Genomic DNA, 27,961 nt, shown 5'->3' with positions numbered 1-27,961 from the left:
ATCCTGAGATCCTAAAATTGGACCTGTAATCCCTCATTCTGCAGTTGGCATCTCTGGTAGGCAATGGGCTCCTTTGGGATTGAAATGGTTCATCACCATGCTAAGAGACTCAAACCATTCACTTTCTATATTCAGATTGTGCTACAGGATGTTAGGAATCATAGCTGCCAAGTCTCCCGTATTCCCCGGGAAACCCCCGTTTTTCCGGCTGTTCCCAGCCGAAAAAAACAGATTTTTTTTGTTTTCCCCTGGTTTATTCTGCCGCAGTGGCCATTTTGGAACTGGGTGGAGCATGCTCAGAAGCGACTTTTGATGCTGCTCTGCCCAGTTCCAAAATGGCTGCAGTGCGACTTCTGGTGCGGTGGCCATTTTGGAACTGGGCAGAGCAGCATCAAAAGTCACTTCTGAGCATGCTCCGCCCAGTTCCAAAATGGCGGCAGCGCTACTTCTGGTCTGCTACTTCCGGTCCGATCCCTTATTTTTCAGGCAGGAACTTGGCAGGTATGTTAGGAATGCACTGACACTTTACTAATAATAAATGCAATGATTTTGTATGTGTGTGTGTTTCTGACCATACATTTTAAGAGGACCAAATACGGCAAGCATTTAAAAAATGTGTGTGTTTTTTCTGGGCTGATAACATGTTTGTCAAGTTTTCAGCGCAAGGGACATTTAAATAGGTGAGTTATAAAACTCCAAATAAAATGTTGGTAATGGAAATGCTGACAGAATCTCAGCGTTTACTGCCCTGGCAGGCAGAGCTCTAATAAAGTACCAAAGCACAGGAGAATTAAGAGCGTATCTTGGAAAATCTCCTAAACACTTGGAGTTTCCAAAGAGGAACCTGGGATTATCTTGTTCCAATATGTGCAGTTAAAATAGCAGTTTGCAACCTTTCCTTGGCAACCCCTCACTAAGTGTGCACTATAGATATATGTAATTTAATTACAGGGGGGAATGAATGTCTTGGATTTTAATTTTTTGAAGAAGTGACCAGGATAGGACATGATGACTAGGAAATGACCAGTCACAATCAGACATAGTATACCTCTGATGACCAGATGCTCGGGGGTCAAACAAAGATGGCTGTGTCCCGCATGCCATACTTATTAATCACTGGCCACTGCCAGATTCAGATTGCTGGTTTAGATGGGTCATTTGTATGATCCAGTATAGTAATGTCCAAAAACGTTTTTTGTAGAATTAGATTCCACTGATTTCAAGAGAATGTACTGCAAAGTGTGCTAAGGATCATGGATCCGTTGTGCCTCACTGCAGGGGTAAAGAACATTGGAGTGAAGTCTGGAGTGAAGCGAGAAGAAGTTTATTGCTTGTAGTTGGCTACAGACATGAAAGAAGTATAAATAACAATAGTAATATTATGGTGCTTCAAATCACAAGCCAGCACATATATTTGTTTGTTGCATTCAGTGAACAAGGATACGGACCATGATCCAGGAGTCAAAGGTCAGTCAGAAAATCACCAATTGTGTTGAACAGCAGGGAAAAGGAAATAATAGAAACAGGATCATAAATCTAACCCCTTTTCTCCTCCTAATTGTGATGTGATTGCCGCCTTTCTAGCCAGGGATAAATGATAGATAGATAGATAGATAGATAGATAGATAGATAGATAGATAGATGATAGATAGATAGATAGATAGATAGATAGATAGATAGATATACAGTGGTACCTCTACTTACGAATGACTCGACTTACGAATGTTTCTACTTACGAATGGAGCTCCGTCCGCCATCTTGGATGCTGTTTAGATAGGATTTTTTCTACTTACGAATTTTTAGATAGGGTTGCTTCGACTTACGATTTTTTTTCTCCCAATGCATTCCTATGGGATTCGGCTTACAATTTTTTTCGACTTACGAATGTGCGTTCAGAACGCATTAAATTCGTAAGTAGAGGTACCACTGTAGATATAAATAGATAGGTAGATAGATGGGTAGATATGGACAGAGAGACAGACATACCAGACATATTTGTTTTAATCTTATGGGTTGGTTGGATGGTTTTCTGTAGTACTCCAATGTTCGAAATGAACTGGTTCGTTATATGGATTCAGTCAGCATATTTCTAGTACTTATTTTCACTTTACAAATTAATAGACTGCTTCACAGCTGGAGGCCATCAAAGTGGGGTACGACAAGACAGAGCAGTGTACGAGATAAAGCTGTGCGCAGCCCCCTCATAATGCTCAGCAGTATCGCAATTTGTGTGCCATTTTGTCTAGACGTTTGTCTCTAGGCTGGGATGTTAGATGAGAACCTGTGCATTGGCGGTCAGCTGATCAAATGCCCAAAGTCTGTTTACTTACGAGGAAGCTCTCGCTGATGGCATGCAAAGTGTAAAGTACAAACACAGGTTCTTTTTAACTACATTTGCAGGAATTGTAGTTCTTTCCCCTCAACGCAACTCTTGATGACTGGTGTGCACTGTGCAAACAAGCTCCAGAGCAAGCTGTATATTTCCCCCCGATCAAGTTGCCTTTCGTTTGAAGACACTGAGTTCTCTTGGTTGCTGCTTGCAAATCTTTCATATGGTTGTTCTTTGCCTAGACTGAAACCCCTTTCCTGTTCCTGGGTGCACTTGGAAGTGAGCACTTGACCTTTCCAGAAGCTCTCTGCCATAGTTAGTGCTTTGGGGCATGTGCACTGCAGAGGAAACCAAACTATAGCTCCCAAAGCACAATATGACAATGTATATGGAACATGACAACATCTACAACATCTATGCGCCCACATTGCTGGCCAGGAGAGAACTACTGAAAAACCGGCAAGCCTTTTCCAGACTCACAGAAAGAATGGGATAAAACAGATCTGATTCTGAATCTAGCCAACAGCGAGTTGGCCCATCCCTTGTTTCCAGCAAGACTTCTTGGAAGATATTGTCCCCTTCAAAACACTCCCATTTCAAACGTGCCTGTGGATCTACAGTACACAGGTTCCTTCAGGATAAAGTTCCTGAGCATAAAACCATTTTTTTAAAAATGAAATTGCTTTACTAATACATCCAGGGAGCTATTCAACCCACCCATATTCTATTAGGGTCCCATTACAGAAAGAATAAGCTTTTTATAATACAAAGTAGTATCATTTTAAGACTCTTCAAGCAGGGCACATACAATCATTACAGAAACATTTATTTGAATTGTCCCTGTATCACCACATAATCCATCAATCTGATCCCCATTCTGCATTGCTGCAATCATAATAAAGTTGTAATATTGATGGTGACTGTTCTGTGATTATGAATGGCAAAAGCAGGTGCTTTTCTATTGAGGCAATTTATTATTATTATTATCTCAGTGTTCCTCATTCAGTACTTTTGAGATTGAAAAAGTGACAAAGTAATCGCCCTAATAATCCCACATTGAATCATGACTTCCAACTACCCAACATTTGGGGCTTTTCAGTTTCAAAAAAAGGAGAAAGGAGGAAACATGAGGGAGGTGTACAAAATCATAAATGGTGTGGGAAGAGAAAAGCTTTTCTCCCTCTTTATTATAACACTAGAGCTGGGGAACATCTAGTGAAGTTGAGCGTTGGAAGACTCAGGAGAAACATTCTCCTAGCAGCAGAAGACTAGGAGAATGTACTTTGTCACACAGCCCGTAGTTAAACTATGGGACTGGCTTCCACAAGAAGCAAGGATGGCTTTAAAAGAAGATTAGACAAATTAATGGAGGACAAGACAGTCAATGGCTATTAGCTATGATGTCAATCAATCAATCAACTTTATTTGCATAGCTGACAGCCATAGCATATACAACATACAATTAAAAACAGGGATAAAAGGATCAGTCTTATGACTATGATTATGGTTTAAAAGGTAGCCCTTAGTCTCATTGCACTCTCGATGAATCTGGCAACTTTTGTTGTTCTCAGGTCATTTTGATCTGATAGAAGAAAGAACAATGTGGCCTCAGTTGGGCGGCCTGGGATAGTTAGAAGTAGAGGTGTAATGAGATCGAGCCGCAAGTCTTTGTAGAGGGGACATGACAGAAGGATGTGAGCCACTGTTTCCGTGTTGCCGATTCCACAGGGGCAGAGTCGTTTTTCTGCTGGAATCTTTTGAAATCTGCCCTCGAGTACGGCGGAAGGCAACACATCCAATATGGCTAAAGTAAAAGCACGTCTGCATTTTGAGATGGTTAATTTATACAGATAGCGTGACAGGTGTTCCAGCTGGGAGGGGAAAAAGAAGGCAAACCAAGGGCAGGATTTCTTTGTGATGGCCAGGTTGTTCTGTTGTTCAAGGTCCTTTAGGCGCTGTCCAATTAGCCTTTTTGCATTGGTATGGCCCATCATAAGTTGCTGATGTGGATGGAGTCTGCAGGAAATGAGTTTTTGGTGCACTAGGCAGGGCAGAAATATTATAGACCAGTGTTCCTCAACCTTGGGCCTCCAGCTGTTTTGGAACTACAACTCCCATCATCCCCGGCCACTGGTCCTGCTAGCTAAGGATGATGGGAGTTGTAGTCCCAAAACAGCTGGAGGCCCAAGGTTGAGGAACACTGCTATAGACCACTGCTTCGTCCTGGCCCACCTCATTGATAAATACGCTAAAAAAAACCGTGGGGTTTTATATGCAGCCTTTATAGATCTTAAGGCTGCTTTCGACTCCATTTCTCGAGTCGGACTCTGGGCCAAATTGAACACTTCCACTATAGATTAAAGACTACTTTTCTTGATCAATGGCCTATATAAAGAAACCACATTGTATGTTAGATCCTCCACAAATGGCCAACTTACAGGGCCTATATCAGCCTCTAGAGGAGTTAAGCAAAGATGTATTCTGGCCCCAGCCTTATTCAATCTATATATCAACGATATGGTCAAAAGCTTAACAGCGCCGGAATTCCATGCCCCCAAGTTGGCCACCAAACCAATTTCAGTGCTTCTGTATGCTGACGATGCAGTCCTCCTGTCCAGAACAAAAATAGGCCTCAAAAGGCTGCTAGGAGAATTCTCAGCTATAATGTCTATGTACTACCACCATACCAGTTTCTGGGAATCACAAATAGGGGAGAGTGCTGTGTACTCAGTTCTTGCTATGAAGCTGCCCATGGGCATCCGGTTGGCCTCTGTGATGTTGGACTTGGTGGTCCAGTGGCCTGATCGTGATCTGGACCAATCGAAGTGTGGAAGGTGCCTGAGCTACCAGAATGTCCACCAGCCCTCTCAGTGCTGAAGGCAAATCCTGAACTGCATTTAGTATGGAGTCATGAAGCAGTGCAGCCCAATCTAAATGAACCGCTGGTTGCCCCTTGCCATTCCCACTGAAAGAACAAAATTCACCCCTATTCCAGCAGCTACTGCAACGACAGTGGAGGAGGCCCATAGAGGATCTCTTGCTTCATACCCCTAAACTGTCCTGATTAAATAGGGACATCCCAATCAGCATTGTGAAAATCTAGATTCTTTTAAACCACACGAGTAAGTTTCTCTCTAACTTGATCTCTGCATAAGATGCGGCCAAGATGTACTGAGAGTGCATGCCAGACAAACTCAAATTTTAACAGCAGTTTGGATAGCTGATTGTTTGTTTGTGTTATAAAAAAAAGCCAGAAAACTGCAGACAGAAGTGAGGACATGAGAGGTGTAGTAGAAAAGAAGCCACTGTGAAAATCTTGCAAAATCTGACAGAAGAAAAGCCCAGACATCTCATCTGTCTTCTTGCTACATTCAAAGCTACAACTGAAGCTGGCGATGAATATTTTATGACTATTTACATGCACAAATGATGAAAAGGAACCGAGAAGCAAACATCACACTTTGTACTGTAGTTATAAATTAGTTACTTACATTTTGTTTAGTTTTGTTAGAATTACTGGAAGCATTTGTGGCTTCGTTCTCAGTTTCGATTCATTTCAAAAGAGAAAACCCATCTATAACAGGGGTGGCCAACTCCCAAGAGACTGTGATCTACTCACAGAGTTAAAAACTGGCAGTGATCTACCCCCTTTTTTGGGTTCAGGTCAAAGTTGTTTAGCTTTTTTTAGGAAGGAGGAAGGTCCATTTTGGGGGGGTTCAGGTCAATGTTGTTGAGTTTTTTCAGGGAGGAGGTAAAATGTTGAGCTTTTTTTAGGGGAGCCACAGTTGTTCAGCTTCTTTGAGGGGAGCCAATGATCTACCAGTGATCTACCACAGACGTCCAGTGATCTACCAGTAGATCATGATCTACCTGTTGGACATGCCTGATCTATAAGAACATAAAGTCACACCTATGTGTTTAAACAGATTGCTTTTGTGACCTAGAAAGTGTATATGGATGGTAATTTTTATTTTATTTTTTACAATATTTGCCTTTTCAATGGCAAATTGATGCAACGAAATATATTATATTGATGTCTGCTGTGTGTCAAACAGTGTCGGATTAACTTGACAAGAACCCTCTCTGCTGGAACCAGGAACTTGGCCTCCTATGACGGAAATTTATACCTAAAGGACATTTTAAGAATATATACCCCTGATCCCAATGCAAAACAGGATTTGGGTTGCCCAGTGCATTAGTTCATTGTTGTTGCATTCTGTTACATTGCTAGGCCATCTTTTCTCCTTGCCCATATAGCCGAGCCATCTCTAGGCTTTCTGAAATGGACATCTGCTTTGACCATTTCATTTCTGACCCATTTCATATACACTGTGTTTCCTATTCAAAAATGCTTCAGCATCCCTGGGAGTCCATGGGATGTGTGTGTATGTTTGTGTACATGATGACTGAACTGGCTTCCAGGGTGGGTTAGCTGCATCACATCCAAGCATGGCTGTAATGTGCAAACCCAACTCCAACCTACTGACAAAATGGATCTGTATAAGAAGATGGGTTAGATTTTCTGATTTGTCTAATCTGCAGCATGCTCATCTGAGAAGTGTTACGTCAATCATTAAGCTGGGTTAGTATCAATATATTGCCTGATTTTATTATTCATACCCTGCCCATCTGGCTGGGTTGCCCCAGCCATTCTGGGCGGCTTCCAACACACATAAAAAACATAATAAAACATCAAACATTAATAATAACAATCTGATCCAATTCAAAAAGACTCCTAATTTAGGGTCAGGGTTTTGCCTTGTTCCCAGTGCAAGATGACAAGTATTCTGTGTTTAGAGGGACTAGGTGAAATGCTTTTTGTAATGGCACAATTACGATTTGTAATGTTTCTCATCCTGCAGTTGGAACAATTAAAGGGCATTCATGGGTAAAATTCACAGATTCAAAAATGAAACAGTTTGATGTCAAATGCTTATATCAACACAGCAGAAGATAGACACTGTGTTTCAAAACATATCCCTCAGTGCCCAACTATTCCTATTGAGTGGAGCTTATTTGCACTGTTCAATTGATCCAGTAGAAATAGGAGTATTTCCTCTACCCAAAGATACTAACTGTTCTCGCAATCTATACAGCCTGCTTAAATTTAAGTCAATCTTTCTATGATATGGAGCACTGGAGCAAGCCATTTAAGGAGGAAACACAAGCCAATAGAAACATGCCATCACATCAACATGTAACTGAGCTGACAGCTGTGCCACAGAATCTTGGCTGTAATATGACAGCTTCCAAACACACCATGTGTAATTCAGAAACAGACATTGTTCTTAGTGATTCACATTATTGTTTTCTTCTGCCTGGCATAGATGGATTTCCCATCCGGTGGCTGCTTCCTTATCCCCAAAAGCTCTTTGCTGGCTGAATTGAACTGAAATAATGGCATAGACATTTACCTATCTTCCTTGTAGGTTACCAGCAGCAAACATGTTCCAACAAGTTTCCCTGCCCCTCGTGCCAGGGTTTTACAGATGAGGTGTGGCACTGTGGCATGCTCATTTGCAAGATTCTCTCCCCGCATGGGAACAGGCAAGCAAGCACTCCACCAGGGTGGCTGGGTCTGCTCCTAACTGTGAAGGCAGCACGTAATAATAATCATTTTATTATGTATAAATAAATAATCCCCAGCCACTCTGGGTGGCTTACATAAAGCATTAGACATTAAAAACATTAGACATTAAAAATTTCCCAGTACAGGGTAGACTTCAGATGTCTTCTAAAAGTCATATAAAGTGGTACCTCTACTTACGAATTTAATGCGTTCCGAACGCACATTCGTAAGTCAAAAAAATGTGTAAGTCAAATCCCATAGGAATGCATTGGGAGAAAAAAATTGTAAGTCGAAACAACCCTATCTAAAAATTTGTAAGTAGAAAAAATCCTATCTAAACTGCATCCAAGATGGCGGGCGGAGCGCCGTTCGTAAGTAGAAACATTCATAAGTAGAGTTATTCATAAGTAGAGGTACCACTGTAGTTGTATATTTCCTTGACATCTGATGGGAGGGTGTTGCACAGGGCGGGCACCACTACCAAGAAGCCCTCTGCCTAGTTCCCTGCAACCTCACTTCTTGCAGTGAGGGAACTGCCAAAAGGCCCTCAGAGCTGGACCTCAGTATCCAGGATGAATGACAGGGGTGGAGACGCTGGTTCTAAGTGACAAGACTGCACCCTTCTGTTCAAGCTCATGTCTAGTTGCTGCCATCTCCTGTTGACCCTTCCCCGTGGCTGATCAGAGCCACACACACCCCATAGCTTCCCCATGGGTGATCAGAGCCATCCCTAAAGTCCAGTGAGGGCTCTTCATTGTCCAGGAAGTCCAGAGGGGAGAGCCAGCAGCTCTGCTCCCCTTTCCAAAGCAACGGGTCAGGGTGGAAAGAGGAGATCTTCCCCCCTCCTCCAAGGTGCGTTCCCACAATTTAGCTCTCCCCTCTGTTTCTTCCTCCTAGTCTTCCATCACAGCCTGCCTACTCATGGCTGCTCCCGACAGCATTGTGGGGCTCAGGGGACCTATTAGGAATGACTCTCCCAAGGGCTGAACAGAATGCGCAGGATTATTCAAGGCAAGGTGTTCTCTGAGGTGACTTGGTTACCTCCTATAATATTTTGGTCTGTTATGTAATCAGATGACATTCAGTATAATGCACGGTTGTTATGGTCTGTGCTTGCATTTCATAATATCTTATTTGGTCCGCTGATGGACTCTTGATTACTTCCATATTGTTCCAGATTGAATCAACATCCCAAAAGACCTTCCCCATTCTGCACATCACTTTATCTTCACTTCTTTTCTCTCTTGCTGCTAACCGATAACAGACTAGTCAACATTCCAGTCGCATTTAAATGTGGCAAGAGAATGGATTTCTCAAAACTGACTGTTAGAGGTTTTGACCGTAATTCTATATTCTGCTCGTGACATCTTCTTTGAAACACAGCTACACAATAGACGATGCCAAAAACATTCAGTGTGTTTTAGCAACTGAAAAGGCAACTCCAGAAATTCAGCGTAACCTTTGGGATAGCATTCTTTTTCAAGACATTCTTGGCAAACTGTGCTACATGCGAAAAGGCGTGTTCTTTCCCTATTCATCTCCATCTCTCTTTAATGGAGCTAAAAGTGCCAATGGCTATTCAAGAAATGGAAACTCTTTGCGAAATACTAGCCGATGAAATACTGTATCTCGACTGGGTGTTCTCTTTTGACCCTGGATACCAAAAGAGAGAAAGGATGTACCGTATCTTGCTGTGGCCAGGATGCTTTTACTGCAACCTGCAGTGCAGAAACTTAAAAACCTGGCTGTAAGACCCAGTGATCTACCCCGTAAGTCTAAAGTTTACAGCCTGAGAAAGTATGGTGGGGATCAGGTCCCAAGCAGTCAGATTTGTCAGTCAGCGGCTTTGTCATGCTGGCCACATGACCTGGAAGCTGTATGCCGGCTCCCTGGGCCAATAATGCAAGATGAGCGGCACAACCCCAGAGTCGGTCACGACTGGACCTAATGGTCAGGGGTCCCTTTACCTTAAATCCGGCACTGCAGTCCTGTATAGGGAAGGTTTGTTTTTTTTAAAAAAAAATGTTTAATGTTTTTATATACGTTGGAAGCTGTCCAGAGTGACTGGGGCAACCCAGTCAAATGGGCACAGTATAAATAGTAAAATTGTTGTTATTATGGAATAAAGGTAAAGGTAAAGGGGCCCCTGACCATCAGGTCCAGTCGTGTCCTACTCTGGGGTTGCGGTGCTCATCTCACTCTATAGGCCAAGGGAGCCAGCGTTTGTCCGCAGACAGCTTCCAGGTCATGTGGCCAGCATGACAAAGCTGCTTCTGGCGAACCAGAGCAGCGCACGGAAACGCCGTTTACCTTTCCGCCAGAGCGGTCCCTATTTACCGTATCTACTTGCACTTTGATGTGCTTTCGAACTGCTAGGTGGGCAGGAGCTGGGACCAAGCAACAAGAGCTCAGCCCATTGCAGGGATTCGAACCGCCGACCTTCTGATCAGGAAGCCCTAGACTCTGTGGTTTAACCCACAGCGCCACCTGGAATAGGACGTACCTATTTTCATTGGAGAACTGTTGGATGATGTGATATGATGCCCTGAGAAGCACATTTTAGTCTGCAAAGCCTATGGTATAAAAGCAGCCATGCCTCTCCTCGTGAAGGAGGCGAAGCACAGAAGTCTTGCTTTCTAACAGTGTTTTGATTCATTCCAAATAAGAGGTTCATCCATTTGGATTTTGCTTCAGCCCTGCTTTCGCTTTATGCCCTGCCAGTGAAATGGCAGTGGTTGAACTTTATTAGCAGTGAAATTATGGATGTGATATTACAATGCCCTAGGGCAGCCACTCAGAGCCATGACTGTCTAATATTTAATTATATTTAACACACATCCAAATTGCCCTTGAGTTGCAAAAGGATGTAAAAAGCTCACCAACACCCACCGTTTCACTTTAACTTGAAAGGAGAAGTATTTTTGATTCCAGCACATGTTTGCTTATGAAAGGTCTCCTTGGCTGAAGTATCATATAAAGATTCTGTAAGTAATTTTATTAGAAAATTATAAGCCCCTGTAAAGAAGGTGTGAAATGAAAATATCAACAGCTGTGCTCATTGGCAAATGCATCATACCCTTTAAACAAAATGCATAGCCAGGAAATCGCACAACTTCCAGACTTCCAAAAGCAAACAAAAACATCCAGGGGAAAAAGTCATATTTTCTCTAGAAGTATTAATGCTACTTTAGAACTCCAAGTTTTGAATCATGCCAGTAGAAGACCTAGAAGAAACTGGGTTTGTTGCTAGATTATTGTACAATATCTTTTCAGAGCTACAACATAACAAATAATCTGAAAGGAGGGTGGTCACTCATGCAGTGCAAAAAAGGAGGAAATGTACCAGCAAAAAGATTTGCATAAAATGTGCATATGGTGATTTATATGTATAGATGAAGATTTTGAAATAATCACAATGATTTAAATAGAAATAAAATACATCTCACCTTGGTGGGGGAGATAATGGCTGAGTAATGTGTTGTGTATTGAGTCAAAGGATTTTATATCTGCATTACTATTGTCTGTATGTGCTTTAGGGTAAAGTAACTGCCTTTTGGTTCCAGAAGGTACAGCTACTATTGGTTCATTTAAGCTGCTGTATTTGAACTGTTCTATTGAAGATGCGTAGCTGAACTTCTTAAGCCACGACACAACATAATGGACGCTCATTGCTTCCCTGGGGGCATCAGTTGTGGACCTTCACTCTCCAGCGTGGCAAAGTGGTTAAGAGCGGTGGACTCATAATCGGGTGAACCGGGTTTGATTCCCTGCTCCTCCACATGCAGCTGCTGGGTGAACTTGGGCTAGTCACACTTCTCTGAAGTCTCAGCCTCACTCGCCTCACAGAGCGTTAGTTGTGGGGGAGAGGGGAAAGGAGATTGTTAGCCACTTTGAGACTCCTTAAGGGGAGTGAATGGTGGGATATCAAGTCCAAACTCTCCTCCTTCTCCTCCTTCTCCTCCTTCTCCTTCTCCTTCCTCCTTCCTCCAAGACCCAAAGTTTGCTTGTTTATTTATTGAATTTCTATACTGCCCTGTACCTGCAGGTCTCGGGGCAATTCACAGGATAGAATCAGAATTTAAAACCACAAAGTACATAACCAAAATAAAAACAGCAACAGATTTGATTGGTGTTGATGCAATTGGTTTCCCATGTAGTCAAACTTGTATCTGTAAGAGGAGCCAAATAGCACTGAGGTTTTTTTGTTTTTGTTTTTCAAGTGTATTAGAGCATCTCTCTATTATAGAAAATGGAACCAGGCCACCAATCCGTCTCCTTAATAAACTATACAACAGCTGCTGCACCGAAAATATTTTTGGTCAAACAAATAGTTTGACAGGCTGCAACAACTGGCAGAAAACAACACAGGTCTTAACTTGGCAGGGAATCTGAGGGCAGGTGATAGCTGACAAAAAAGAATGGCAGATGGATTTTCATTCTGGCCGATCTTCATATGAGACAGATTCTCCAGCATCCTTCAACAGCTTGTTGAATGCTGTTCAGCATACTGAAAGCTGGTTTGACTCAATCTTAGCACCTCATGGCAGATTATTGTAACCTAGAGATACATACCAGAGGTAATGTGCCAGAGACATTTGAAAGATCTGAACTTGGCACACTTGGGGCAAATCAATTTGTTTGGATTCATTCATTCGGCAGGACTTTGTCCCCATATTTGACACTGATAATAAATGGTAATAAGCTACTTCTTTCACCCAACACAAAATCAGAACAACTGGCTATTTATGGTTCAACACTACCCTAGTCCAGCTAAATTCATAGCATCTGAATTCTCCCCCCTAAGAAATGCAGAAAAGCTATTTGAAAAATGATTGAATTCTTTTTTCTTTTTCTTTTTAAAAGGAAAGTCACTGTTCAGGCAGCTCAGTATTAATCTTACTGATATTTGAAATTTCATTTATAAAAACATAAAGTAACTAAAAGAGTTAGAAATAAAACAAGCCAAGAAATAAGAACAGATGCAAAAAATGTGCACAGAATATTTCCCCCACCAGAATAAAATAACTATATTGAGGGGAAAACATTGTTGAATTGACCCTGGCTTTCTAGATTATCTTTTCATACTACTTTGCATTGGTTTTACCATTCCAAATGCAAATGTGATGAACAGCATGACAGTGGCAGTCAAATGTAACTGTTTCAACAAATGATAGGTGATGATGTTGCCTAGGGAGGACAAAGCAGTCTAGGTGATACCTACAAGAGATAGAACAATGAAAAGATCTTAGAGCAAACTCATTTAGTTGAATTGCCAGATCTTAGCAGATGGCGAGATCTGAAGGGAGACAAGCATAAAGGATTTAAAAGCAATCCTTTTATTCTTTCAGGTTTTAAAGACCCGGCGCAGCAGAAAACTCTTGACAAGTACATTGAAACTGTTGCAGTGGCGATGTTTGACAACAATAAAATAGGTCTGTATCGGGCAGATGACATGTAGAGCAGAGATAATGGAAAGCTCTGAAGCCTATGCAGGTTCCCTTTAAAGTCAGATGGTTGCAAATGCCACACAGAAATGATATTTAAAAAGACAACAGGTGAATGATATGGCAAAGCATCACGTGCAATGCTGAAATAGCAACACCTGGCAGGCAAGCCAATAAGCCATATGGAAGAACTAGGTCATTCTCTATGTTATAGCAATTGGCCCCAAGTGTATATTTTCTGGAATTCTACATTGATGATTTATTTTAAATCATCTTCTCTAATAGCATGAGTGCCTACCAGTTTAGAATTCAAATGCAGAGCGATCAAAAACAAGGCTGTGATTTCTACATATTTGGCAGACTCCCTAGTATGGAGAAGGTGCTTGTAAATTAGAAGTATTTTTAAAAGTTTGAAAATTGAAAGTTCTTTTATTTAGAAAGAAAACAACTGCTTAAATGGCCATGTGCACTTCCCAAACCTGCAAACGTCCAAGACCTATGAAATAGGGACAGGGAAATAGACGAGACGTATACAAATCCATTGGGTGTGGAGAGGGAGAACCTGTTTTTCAAGGCAGAATAATTAAAGATAAAGGAATACAATCTAATACCAGAAATAAAATCAGTGAGCCTGTTGGGGATTATGAAAGAATGGAAGGCGGAACTTACGGACTTTTCGGGATGCGAACGGCACCCCGGAACAGATAGTGTCCGCAAGTAAAGGTACCACTGTATATGCTATACAGTATGGTAATTTATGGTACAGTATCTAAAGCCATTTGCACATGTTGCCATATAAACAGTCCATGCAGAATGTAGGCACCCTATATATTGTTGTTGTTTGTTGTTGTTGTTTAGTCGTTTAGTCATGTCCGACTCTTCATGACCCCATGGACCAGAGCACGCCAGGCACTCCTGTCTTCCACTGCCTCCCGCAGTTTGGTCAAACTCATGTTTGTAGCTTCGAGAACACTGTCCAACCATCTCGTCCTCTGTCGTCCCCTTCTCCTAGTGCCCTCAATCTTTCCCAACATCGGGGTCTTTTCCAGGGAGTCTTCTCTTCTCATGAGGTGGCCAAAGTATTGGAGCCTCAGCTTCAGGATCTGTCCTTCCAGTGAGCACTCAGGGCTGATTTCCTTCAGAATGAATAGGTTTGATCTTCTTGCAGTCCATGGGACTCTCAAGAGTCTCCTCCAGCACCATAATTCAAAAGCATCAATTCTTCAGCGATCAGCCTTCTTGATGGTCCAGCTCTCACTTCCATACATCACTACTGGGAAAACCATAGCTTTAACTATACGGACCTTTGTCGGCAAGGTGATGTCTCTGCTTTTTAAGATGCTGTCTAGGTTTGTCATTGCTTTTCTCTCAAGAAGCAGGCGTCTTTTAATTTCGTGACTTTTAGTTTCATGAGCCTATATATAGAAATGAGCAAACCAGTGATATTTTGGGGAGCAGGCTAGCAGGCGGGGCCCATCATAGGAGGCTACACAACACAAAACAGTGTTGCAGGATGTAGGTTTTATTTTATTTGGTTTTTTTATCTTATATTTTGGAAATGTACACCCAGGTTTTTCCCCTTTAATTTTTTTTGGGGGCCCCCAAGAGTGGGGCCCTAAGCTATAGCTTGCTTAACTTATACATAAATCCATCACTGTGTCAGAGACAGCTCTGCCCAAACCACACACACACAGCCTGTTGAAAAATGGATTTGGATTGCTCTGTTAGCGACGGAATTGAAAATGAGGTAAAGACTGGGGGGGGGGGAAGTATGTTGCCACTACTCAGCTGCCTATTTGACGGTGTTTCATTTTAGTTTCTCAGCACAGTTAAGCATAGTAATTGAAAATCTTCATGCCATCACTGTGCTAATGCAGTTGCATTGTACATCCACATATTTGGCTTGAATACGATTAAATTATTAGCTATAACAGTCTTTCGATGCTGTTTTGAGTGTGGCACTTTAATCCAGGACATAATGCAAATCCTCGACATATTTTGTTGTTGTTGAAAGAAGCAAAAGACGAAAAAGGGAAAAAAATATATACACATTCTCATCTCCCAAGGCTAATGCAATTTTCAAATATCCTAAAATTACTAATGCATTGGATTTTATTTTATTTTTAAAGAAAAGCTGGCACCTGTTAAACTATTCAGTTTAGAAATCTGTAACAAAAGACGTGTCAAATGAAAGATAGATTAGCGTGGAATGAAAAGCATTTTCTTCCTGCAGAGTCTAAGTAGCAGCATTCCCAAAGTTGCACACAACACTGGATTGTTGTAAGGCTTATTTGTTCTGTATTCTGTATTTGTATGGGCTAGGGAGAAAAATGGAGCCTAGAGAAAATTAGCAATTTTATGCTAAACTGTATGTAAGTTATCAAGAGATTCCAGCAGAGTTTGAAAAATGCATGTATTACAGCACTGCAAATGAATAGAGTCGATATTAGAAAGGGGTTTAGGTATCTGTGTTATTACAGACAAAACAGAGAGGGGTGTCTGAAGCCTGGATTGCATAACTATATTTACTGCAAACCTGGGTTGAATTAAAAGCACACTCCTATACATTGAATTCAGTGGGATTTACTTCCAGGTAAGTGTGCATTAGTAATATTGCTCTGTGTCTATTAAATCTGTATCCAGGGTCTGGCCTGATCTCCCTCACTTTAGATTAAAATAATCTTAAATAAAACAGGACTTTCCTGAATACAAGACACCCACTGTTATGAAATCCCTGCCCATCTGTGAAGGTTGAAAATCATGTCTAGATCATCATACTTGAGGATCACATCTGAAGGCAGCCCTGTTTAGGGAAGTTTTTAATGTGTGATTTTTTTTTTGTTGGAAGCCACCCAGAGTGGCTGGGGAAACCCAGCCGGATGGGCGGGGTGCAAATAAATTATATTATTATTATTATTATTATTTCATTGCACACACCTACACAGAAAAATAAGCTTCATGTGGTATAATTGTTATCTTGGATAGTTTAAATACGTTTTCCATGCTTGTTCTTAAACCTAAATACATTCCAAATACGAACACACACTTAAGATTCTTCAGCCAACACTTATCACTCACTGACAAGCTTTTCTTTTCCCACTCTTAAGAGTAAAGCTTTACTCCGCCTTTCCTCATTCCCACAACCATTCACAAGAAATCTACTCATTGACCAAGACTAATTCACATTAGATCTAGGCTGCATTTATTTTATTTTTTATTTATTCCCACCCCTTCCTCCCAGAATTGACCTTTTGTTTGAATGGACACTTTTTCCTCTTTCTATTTGAGGTGTACACCGGGGAATGCAATCAGGAGATTCCTATTGATTGTTCTGAAGCAATTTCGTGCTGGTCATGGTTGTACTGGATTTGCAATCATTCTGAAGAGAGGTGTTATTGACTGCACCTAGTAATTACCACACTCACATCTCAGCCTGCAATGTGCTCCTTGCTCAGACTGCTATAGAGAGAGGCCTTATTTTTCTAATCAGAGCCAAGGTTAGCACTGAGTATTGGAAACCAATATTCTCCAACCTTGTTTCAGATCTGGGCCTTTCTTTTAACCTCAGCCTGTAACATGAGACTTGCTTATTAACTATATATGCCCATATTTTTCTCTCGTTCACATTCTGCTTCAAGAAAGTGGGCAGTAATGTTACAATGGGATCTATCTTGTGTTGAGGCATCGCTAGATGAAACCTAAGATCTCGTGCATGTGCATGGCGCAAAATATATAACATTCTCCTTTTCACAATACTAGAAATGTTGGGTTTTCTTATGGAACAGGTTGGCAGAAGATAGTCAAAAGAAAGTATTTCCATACACAGCACATAAGTGAACTTATGGAATTTGCTTCCCCAATTTGCGGTTACCAATATAGATGGGTTTAGAAGGAAAATAGATGAATGCTAGCAATGATGGCTGTTTGGACTCGGGAGTCAAGGACTAGAATTCCATTGAATTTGAGATACTGGGCAGCAAGAATAGGTGGGGTCTATGTCCATTAATTTCAATGGACCCACTCTGAGTAGGACTAGCATTTGATACAACCCTGTGTCTTTAACAGCTTCATAGCAAGTAAATATATATATATATAGCAGATTCAGACTAGATCACCAATTCAGATGAGGGTTCAGTGCTTCTGATAGTGCACCTGGGACTTTGAACAATTCACTCATGGCCTGAAGCATCCTTTGCTTTGGGGAAATGGGCTGGTGAATTGTAATCCACTCCCACCAAATCTTTGCTGGTCATCTTTTCTGGTCCCAGGTTCTCCATCCTCCCTGTGTGGATTTGTGCCTGAAAGACCAACAGAAAGTGTAACTGCAAGGTGAAAAGATTGGAAGCACATTTTGTGACTTTACACTACCTCAGTATCAGGCACACCAACTCTAGGGGCCTGAGGTGTCTTCGGCCCCATCAATACTTGTTGGAAGGGGGTTGGGCCCCTTCAATGTTGGTGGGGCCTGCGCAACATCACACACGACATGCATTGCAGCTTCAGCCCCTGGCTCCTCCAGAGTGCTCAGCCTTCTACAGAGGATGCGACATTGCGCGTGTGTTGTACGTGTGATGTCACACATGCACAATGCACGCTGGGCCCCCTCAGTCTTTGTGGCAACCTGGCACCTCTGTTCAGTACTGTTTATGGAGTATATCTGTTAAGGAATAATGCCCGAGCTTCTAATTTCCTGGCTTTTGTGGAACGTGAGCCAAAATGAGATGGCCTTAACTCTGACCTTGAATGGGCAGCTTTAATCACTACACTATTCAATATTCTCTATATATCTGTATCTGGTAGAAATTTACAACAATCCCTCAAGTTCCTAGTATATACTGGAGGGGGTGAGAACCAAGTATTGTTGCTCCATACTTTATTTTAACATAGTTCTAGCAGAGCTGGCCTGTGAGGAAGGCTCACAATATATTTTTACAGGAAGAGACTATGATTGCACCTATTGTTGCATTTGGGGAGAAGGAGAAAAATAGGTGATACTAATTAGACCGAGAGCAACAGATCAATAAGCAAGAGTTCACTGGGAATCAATTAGGAGATGAATGAACTACTATTCTAAAGCATCTGAGCTCCATTTTGCTTCAGATAGTATAGTAGCTTACCACTTTCTTTTCACCTTCAATACACATGCAACAACCTGATACACAATTCTGAGTATGGTTAATCAATTATATGTCCTTTTATGGCCTTTATATTGCAGCAACGACTGGTGTGCGGGAAGGACCCAAAAATATACCAATCTCAAAACCGCTCTGGGTATTTCTCCCCAGAGTTGATTTGGAAAATGTATTTGACATTTCCATGTGTATGTGCACATGTATTTCTGGATGAATGCATGCTGTCTAGTTATCAAAAAAAAAAAGCTTCCACAGTCTGCTCATTTAATTGCCTGTCTGGTGGTCAGATACCAGTCTTGTTAATCTCTACCTTCGCAGAATAATTAAGACTCTAAAAGAGACTCTTCTGTCTATGACCTAAATATATCCATATAGCTGTGTTAAAGCTCAATCAGGGCTGGCCAGGAATATCTCTTCCAATACACTTGAGAGTTGAGATAGATATCAAGGTGGTGGCTTTTAATAGCGCAGAGGAAGCAACAAAATGCTGGATGATTTTGGCTACTGTTGCTACTGTAAGTGGTGAACATAACAGCAATCTTTTTTATACTTAAGCATAATGCTTGTTCTAAAAAGCTGCCTGCAACCTCAGCCTAAGAAGTCCCTTCATTTAATTCATCATGCATATGAATTAAAGGGGGGGGGGAGTGGAGGGCTAGAAGAAGCAGAGACCCGTGACTGTATTGCACACTCCTAAATGGACACTAAGCATTCCCTTTGATAAAGAGTGTCTCTGAAACCCATTGGGAGCCATATCTCTTGCGCTGCTGTGGGTTATTTTGTTTTTTGTTTGTTTTGACTTTCCTATAGCTGTTCTAGACCATGGGTAGGCAAACTAAGGCCCGGGGGCCGGATCCGGTCCAATTGCCTTCTAAATCAGGCCCGTGGACAGTCCGGGAAATTGTGTCCTCCCTCAAAGAGGGCACTTGTTGCGGTTTCATGTTTTATTCTGTTTTTATATATATTGGAAGCCACCCAGAATGGCTGGGGCAATTCAGTCAGATGGGTAGGTTGCAAATAATGAAATGATGACCAATGACGACGATGGAATAGATGTTGCTATTTTCATCAAAGAAATGTTGGAGGGTATGAATTCAGATGTGGCCAGCTTTTATTCCTCTCCCTCACAATGGACAACTTATCCATAGTATTCCCATTCAGTAAAATGCACCTTTTTTAAAAAAATCATGTAAGATAAATTGTGTCCTCCCTAAAAGAGGGCACGTGTTGTGGTGAGACCTGGAGACTGACCTCCTGGTTGTGGGTGGGTCTATTGGATAGCCACAACACCTGATTGGTAGGTCCCTTGTCTGGCCAATGGGGTGCAGTCTAAATGGATCAAGGGACCTATATATACCCATGCACATGACCCAGAGCTTCCTCTTTCGACTCATGCATAGGAACACCTGCCCATCTCTCCCTACTTTCAGTGTATTTGCGATTGACCTTGCTATGCCGTCATGTGTCGTGTGTCGTCTGTCATTGGGACAGGGGCATGGCAGGAATTTTCCCCACTTGGCTGATTGGCTGTTGCCATTTGGGTTTCACCTGCTGCACAGCAAATCGTCACAACTTGTAAGGTTGCGGATAGGCACTGGTTCAGGTGATAGGGATGGGAGAACGCTCTCACCATCCCTATGTGAAGGGTATTCCGTTAAAGGAATCCAGGGTCTCAACTTGGTTTAGTCAACCCCCGAGAGGGGGTTGTGCCCGTGTCTGAGTCCAAAGGAGCATCTGGGGAGTGAACAGAGTCTGTTCTCGGGCTTTTCACCTATCTCAGGTGTTCACCCTTGGCTGACCTATGATGGAGCTCTGGGTCAGCGCTATCTGCAAGCGTGCAGGGAGCTAGTCATACCAGAGCCCATGCAACCACTCACTTTTCTGTACTGTAATCAATAAAGTAGTGGCCTAAATTCTGCCAAAAACCAAAAGTAAAATTTGAGTCAAATGCGTGATTATTTAGGGGGGTGGCCTCTGGATCTGAACACGCAACACAACAATTCCTAATAATCAGACTTTTGGGGCAGTGAGAGCTTTATTTGCTGCATATCATCCTGACAGAAGGCAGCATTGGAGGCTCTAAAAAAACTGGATAATAAGGATATGGGAATAATCAAGATTTGAAAAACAGGAGGGGTGTTGTAATGTCATACCACACATCAGACACGTATAGACAGAATTTCCCTCCGCCGGTTAGACTTATAGTATAAACATCTAGCTTTAAATGATGGCCCTTGCTGTAAGCTGTAATGAGTGCTTATAGGCCTATCACAGGTTGTACATGAAACTGTGCTCATGTCATTAAAAACTCAACTAGGCAGAAAGCTCAGAATGGAGCCGTTGACAAAAGGAGAGCAGAGAGCTCTGTGGCTTATCCTTAATTAGGTGTTGGCACTGGTTCTTGTCAAACAAGAGGGAAGGAGTGTAGGCAGAAGCACATTGGTGCAAATACGCAGCGCCAGTCGCAGCTGGAGGTAATGCAAAGTGCATTCAAGCTGACATCGGAAGGGATTTAAGTAGATACACATGGTAAGAAAAAAGGAGAGAGAGAGAGAGAGAGAGAGAGAGAGAGAGAGAGAGAGAGAGAGAGAGAGAGAGAGAGAATGATAGCAATGGATGCTTTGGATGAATTGCAACCGAGTGCACCTTTACTCCAGCTTATCAGTCTCTCGACAGCAACAAACCAACTTCCCAACTGCATTTTTCTTCTTGGTGTTCCAGATTAAAGGTTAAAGGAAGTCAGATTTATATGTTCTCTCCATGCAGCACACATCTTGGCCTCATTGGTATGCTAAGGATGCCACCCTCCACTCCCAGAATACAAAGGCTTCCCCCTTGTCAAAGAGCTTCTATTCCTCCCCCCCCCCTCCTGGGCAAACAATTATTTGCTAGAAGTGGTTGCAAACAATGCGATATTAAAAGGTCACAATAGGACTTCTGGCGTAAATACACATGTGGCGATCTGCCAGACCTAATTCCTCTCGTCCCTAAGTACATTTATCTTATACAGTTATCTTATTCACTTGGCATCTTCAAGCAGCTAATATGTGGATGGGTTTATTAAGAGGCTTCCGATACATATTCTGAAATATATACAAAGGCTGTGTGTTTTCACAATGTGTGTCATCTGCACACATTTAAGCTACCAGATGGCAGTTCTTATCATGGAAACCTTGTTCACTCGCTGGCTGAATGTGTGTGTGTGTGTGTGTGTGTGTGTGTGTAGCTATATATCTATATATATCCTGCAAAACGAAAATGATAAGAAAAATTACCCTACATATCACAGCTTACATTACCCATCTACTTAGGCAGAAAACAGCATATGTTATACTGTTGTGGAAATGTTATATATATATATATATATATATATATATATATATATATATATATTTGCGGTGGGTAGGGGTGGAATGATTGCAACAAAATGCAAAAAGCTGCGACATTAAATATATGCAAAATGAAAGAAGCTTTCGATCCAATAATGGAAGCTGATGTTTATGATGTTATTAATATAAGCAGCCTGAATCTCACATGGCACGGGGAGCAAGAATTACACGCCATAATTGCCCCTCTCCCTTCTGTTTCTTCCCCCAACCCCCTTTGTATTATTGCAAAGATGGCAAAAAAAAATCACTTGTTTGAAAATCGAGTATATTTTATTTATAGGGGGGTCTTTTCATTAGGCTCTTGGCTCCCATTGATTCAAAAGAGAGCAGGTGTTCTTAGAAATCCAGTTAACATATGTGAAATCTATTTGTACGACTGTGGTGGATGGTTGTACACTCATTGCAAAAGGTTGGTCAGTTTAACTGGGCTACCTCCTCTCTCTTTTTTGGCCTGGAAAGATTCAATTACTTTAAGAATGTGGTGTAAACATCTGCTGATGAGCACTCTTAAGCATATTTTTGTTCAGTATAAACTCTTCTCCCCCCCTGCCTCCCCCCTCCTCCCGATTTCCAGCAGCAGAGGAGAGTTTCAAGGCGTCTTGTCACAGCTCCAGCTCATTCTGCCTCCGGCACTGAACTCTTGGCAGGCAGCCAACCAATCTCCATTTCCCAATGAAGCTCTGATTCCATCTGCTCCAGCAGTGCAATATATTCCACTTCAGGTCAAAAGCAGGGAGCCAACAGTATTAACATTACACTAATCTGTAAAGACATTTTCACTAGCCTAGATAGGCTAATGTTACATAGAGCTTTAAAAGCTTCTAGGATAAGGGAAGGCAGTAATTGTCAGAGAAATGTACTGTATAGCAGTTGAGGGTGTATTGCAAGCTGTTGAGAAACGAACCAAACAAGGCAGAGAGTGTTAGCTGCTTGTGCAATTAAAATATTAATATGGGTGGGATGGAAATCCACATCCCTTTTTCTGCACTCGAGTGCTAAGAGAAAGAAATGCCAAGCAAATATACTGCTGGTGCTAAAACAGAGGAAATAAATCAGCATTATTTTCAGCAGGAGACAAGGGCGTACCCACCATGCGGCAAGTTAGGGCAGCTGCCCTACTCTAGAAGCAGGGCTGGTGGGCAGAGGCGGAGCACAGCCCGGCGGAGCGCGAGTTCGCCATTCCCGCCGCACCGCGCCGCACCCTCCCTCCAGCTCCCCGGCGCGCCCTCAGGCAAGGCCAAGCGCGGCGGGGAACCAGGGAGCGCGGCGCGGTGGGTGGGAACGCCGAACTCGCGCTCCGCTGGGCTGGGCTCCGCCTCCGCCCACCAGCCCTGCTGCTAGGGAGGGGCACAGCCCGGCGGAGCGCGAGTTCTCCGTTCCCGCCCGCCGCGCTGCGCCCTCCCTCCAGCTCCCCGTCGCGCCCTCTGGCAAGGCCAAGCGCGGCGGGGAACCAGAGAGCGCGGCGCGGCGGGCAGGAACGCTGAACTCGCGCTCCACTGGGCTGGGCTCCGCCTCCGCCCACCAGCCCTGCTTCTAGGGAGGGGCACAGCCCGGCGGAGCGCGAGTTCGCTGTTCCCGCCCACTTTGTGGCCCCTCCCCTTCCGTGCCTTGGCCCCTCCCCTTGCCCCCCCCTAGTTTTGATCCTGGGTACGCCCATGGCAGGAGAGATGGTAGCATTTGAAAGATGCTGATAAACTGCTTTAAAAACCAAGTTAATAACCACTATTGTTTCCAGAAAGATATATACTCTTATGCATTTTGTAGATGCAGAGGACTTATAATCAATTGCTTCTGAAATATCACATCCCATATATTTGGAGTTTTACAAAGATTCTCATAAAACACTACAGCAATTCATTCCAAATTGGTTAATGCATACAATAGAAATTCAATATTTGCCATAAAAGCCAGGCCTTCTTCATTTTACTCCTTCAGCTCATCTCTTTAAAATGTAGTTTAAGATTCATGCCTTTAGGCACATCAGAAACCATTAAGAACTACATTTCCGGAAATAAAAATGTATAAAAATTCAATTTAAATTCATAGCTGCCAAGTTATCCCTTTTTTTAAGGGATTTTCCCTTATGCTGAATAGGCTTCCTCGCGAGAAAAGGGAAAACTTGGCAGCTATGTTTAAATTGCCTGGATTTCTTTTCCCCTTGTCTCCAAAGGGAAGGGTTAACTGAAAATTGCCTAAGTGAGGATCCATACTGTTAGATTTTTCTTTTTCTGTATCATTTGATTCAGATGTTTCAAATGAAAATAATCATGTAAGCAATTATATGTTGACTCTCCCATTAGATTATATGGAAATATAATGCTCTGAAATGGAAGATGCAGTCAACTCAGAGCTTCTGCATTTAATATGTGTGATTTATCCCAGGTACAAGGTTTGTTGATATTGGGAGCAATTTATTTCCACCTTTGGTGTAGTTTTTAATATATATATATATATATATGGCTTTACAGATTTTGGCTTAATGAGTTCCCCAAAGATCTAGATTTCTGTAAATTGATTTTTTGAATGTGGGATATTCTCATGTACAAGATACAAGTCTATGTTCTTCTACAGTGGTTTTTGTAAACACTCACCACATTGAGGCTACGCCATGTGGTATAAGCCTTTATTTCTTTCATTTGTATGTAAGTGTGTGAGTATGTTCACACCAACTCGCAGAACTGGGACCTAGGGACGGGAAAACCTCAAAATTCCAGTTCTCTCAGTTTCTAATTTTGTCAATCTTAAATTCAGCTCTCCACAATTCTGCACTTTAAAAATCATGAAAAATCCATCATTTTGTGTGAATTTCTCTTAATAAGCAACTTTTCGTAAGTAGTTCTGACTACTGTACACATCCCCCCCCCAGCATTTATCCTAATATGCATTTTATTGTTATTTTCACTAATGTATTTATTTTAATGCACATTTTCCCCAAACACACACACACACACACACACACACACACACACACACAACATTGTTTGACTGGGGAAGTGCATCACAAAATTCAGATATGTGTGAATTTTGAATGAAGGTTAAGTTTTGGCTCTCGTATTGTTTTGGAAAATGCGAATTTGATAAATTCTGTTTTAAGTGCAAACTGAATTGACTTTCTCCCTAATCCCTACTGGGGCCATTCTATGTGATATAAGACTTCCTTCCTTCCTCTTGTCTGCGCATGTGCCTGCGTTTATACACTCTCATCTAGACTTATTCTACATAAGGTTTCAAATCAAATCAAGAGAAAGATGGCTTACGAGATTTTGATTTGAGTGGAAAGGTCCGCAGTAAGTTTACATGAAGAACATTGACTTCAATCCTCTCAGCCTTTCCAAATGCTTTACGGTCTAATCACTGTACTAAGAATCTGTCCCTGACAGGCAGCCTGTTCAGTCTAGCAGATAACAAATGTGGCTCGATGGCCGTTGGGCCTCGCCATCCGAAATGCACCAGAAGCAATAGTATTCCTTTCCTCTGATTATACAGCCAGCCAGAAAGTGCTCACAAAGCTATAATTGCCTCGGTTATGAAACATCTTCACCTGTTATCCAAAGCTAAGTTGAATCGTTGGAAATTGGAACAGGGGCTGTTTTCGTGCCAGCTTAATTTGAGCCGATACTGCTGTTCACTTAACACAGATGAATAGGTGTGTAGGATGAGATTTTAAACAGAGATGACACCCCAATGAATATTTGCTAGCAACCGCACCGCAGAAAGCCAGCTTGAAGAACAACAGACAATTGTTAAAAGCTAAAGGGGAGGGGAGGGTGGAGGTGAAAGGAGAGGAGATTGAAGTTCTGCCATGTGTATCTGTGCCCATAATAAAGTCTAAATGGGTGACAGCTTTTTGCAGCGAACCGTTTGATCCTCAGAGTGCTGGGGTGGGGGCAGGGGCTAGATTGGAATGAATAGGAAATTGTGCCATGGGTAGGCAATCAAAACTTGTCTCCCCCCCAAAACCAGCCCCCACAAGATGCAAACGCAAAGTGATATCTGTGCATTTGCAGCGGATTGAGAAATATCACACCACATCAGACCTGACCAACACGTCACTTCTTAGGGAGTCAGGATAGGCACTGAAATTTAATTGCCTTCTTTCATTTTCACTGCAGTGTAGTTTGCAACAAGTGTACATTGAAACATTCTGATGTCTTGTTGACTAAATAACACACATTTCAGCATTTGACTTAGAAGAGATACGTGCTGGATGTATAAAATAAATCAGGGGTCAGCAAACTTTTTCAGACCTTGTCGGGAGCCAGATAAATAAAAGGACACATTCTACTCATGTAAAAACACGCTGATTCCCAGACCGTCTGTGGGCCAGATCTAGAAAGTGATTGGGCCGGATCTGGCCCCCAGGCCTTAGTTTGCCTACCCATGAAATAAATCATGTTGGTGCAGTTACCATACAGAGGTAGGATAGTATTTCAGCAGAAAAAAATAACTTCCTTGATTAGTCATTGTCCCCACCCCAGCTCTGGATGTGTATATTGTGGCTTGGACATGTGTTTAAAAGATTCGTTTGTTCATTTGAAATCATTTATAACATTCTCTTCGTCAGTAAGGAGGTCAGAGAGGTGTTACAACAGAATAGTAAAAATCATATTAAATATAAGCAAGCAGCAGAAAGTAATAGAACTCACGGTGACCCAAATAACTAGGAGGGCTCAAAACTTATTATTTATTTATTTGTTGTTTGGATCTGCCCACAAATGATCATTGCATGAGAAAGGTGTGGGAGTTAGGGAAGCAGTCTAGGTGTGGTGGTTGCAAGGATTTCAGAATAGATCAGAGCAAGTAGCCTCCGCTCCATTTGTCACATGGCGGCAACAGACATGATCTGGGACTCCGCTGAACCAGCCTGAAATCTGGTGCAACAAAGGGGCACTTTCCCCTTCCCCTACTCCCGTGTTTCTCTCTGGCCGGAGCGAGTGTCAGGGCTGTGGAAATGCCACTCCATCAAGTCCCACCACTGCTGACCAGAGGTTAAGGTTGTCGCCTTAGGTTGGTAACATTTGCTCTTGCTCTCTTATGCACTTCCTAATTTTTTTTATTTAATACAGGCTTGTGTGCTTTCGACTTGTGCATGACCGTGTACACACGTGGCATGGGGGAAAGAATTAAATAAATTGATTTAAACTGCAACAAGGGCAAAAATGGCCTGAAAAGAGCAGCGAACCTGCAAAAATGGCACAAAAGAGGGGAAATGGCTAGCAATAGTTGGAGCCTTTGCAACTGCAATCCCATGGAGTTTAGAGGAGGTTTACAGGCTTTTAAAGATGGTGTCCCCCACCATTTCACATATGCACCTGGTACCTGGGAACGTAACCCCTTTGTAAGTGAGAAGACACCTGTACAGTATATAAAAAACTATGCATGCACAGGTACAGAATACATGGGTGCAGAACAGAAAAAAGGCACTGGAGAGCAGGGGAGGAGTGACTGAGAACTGGGGAAGAAACCTCTATATCAGGGCCAGATTTAGGTTTGATGAGGCCCTAAGCCACTGAAGGTAATGAGGCCCTCTATATGTCCAGCTGTCCTTTGTCAACAACAAATTGTCACTGCTTTTTGGTGTTGAATATATGCTATATGGTAATTTATGGACCTAATAGGTATTTAAAGCCATTTGCAACCAGTCCATGCAGAATGTAGGCACCCTATACAGAGAAATGAGCAAACCAGTGATATTTTAGGGAGCAGGCTAGCAGGTGGGGCCCATTACCTACATCATAGGAGCCTACGCAACACTAAACACTGTTGTTCTATGTAGGTTTTATTTTATTTGTTTTTTATTTTATATTTTGGAAATGTACACCCAGTTTTTTTACCTTTAATTTTTTGGGGGCCCCCAAGAGAGTGGGGCCCTAAGCTATAGCTTGTTTAGCTTATACATAAATCATCAGACTCCACCTACTGATATAGACAGCAAGAGGCAAAATAACGATGAACTCCCATGACTGGGGGGCGGGAGCGGGGAAGAAAGAGCATTTGTTGAAGCCAGTGGTCCTCAAGCTTTTGTTCTCTGAGCTACATTTTAAGAATAAAATTTGCTTACACCACAGCAATTTTTTTTTGTTGATAAGAAATGCATT

Source organism: Zootoca vivipara, chromosome 11 (assembly GCF_963506605.1).
Source record: "Zootoca vivipara chromosome 11, rZooViv1.1, whole genome shotgun sequence".
NCBI lineage: Eukaryota > Metazoa > Chordata > Lepidosauria > Squamata > Lacertidae > Zootoca > Zootoca vivipara.
The sequence above is the reverse complement of the archived record's forward strand: the minus strand, read 5'-3'. Positions refer to the sequence as shown.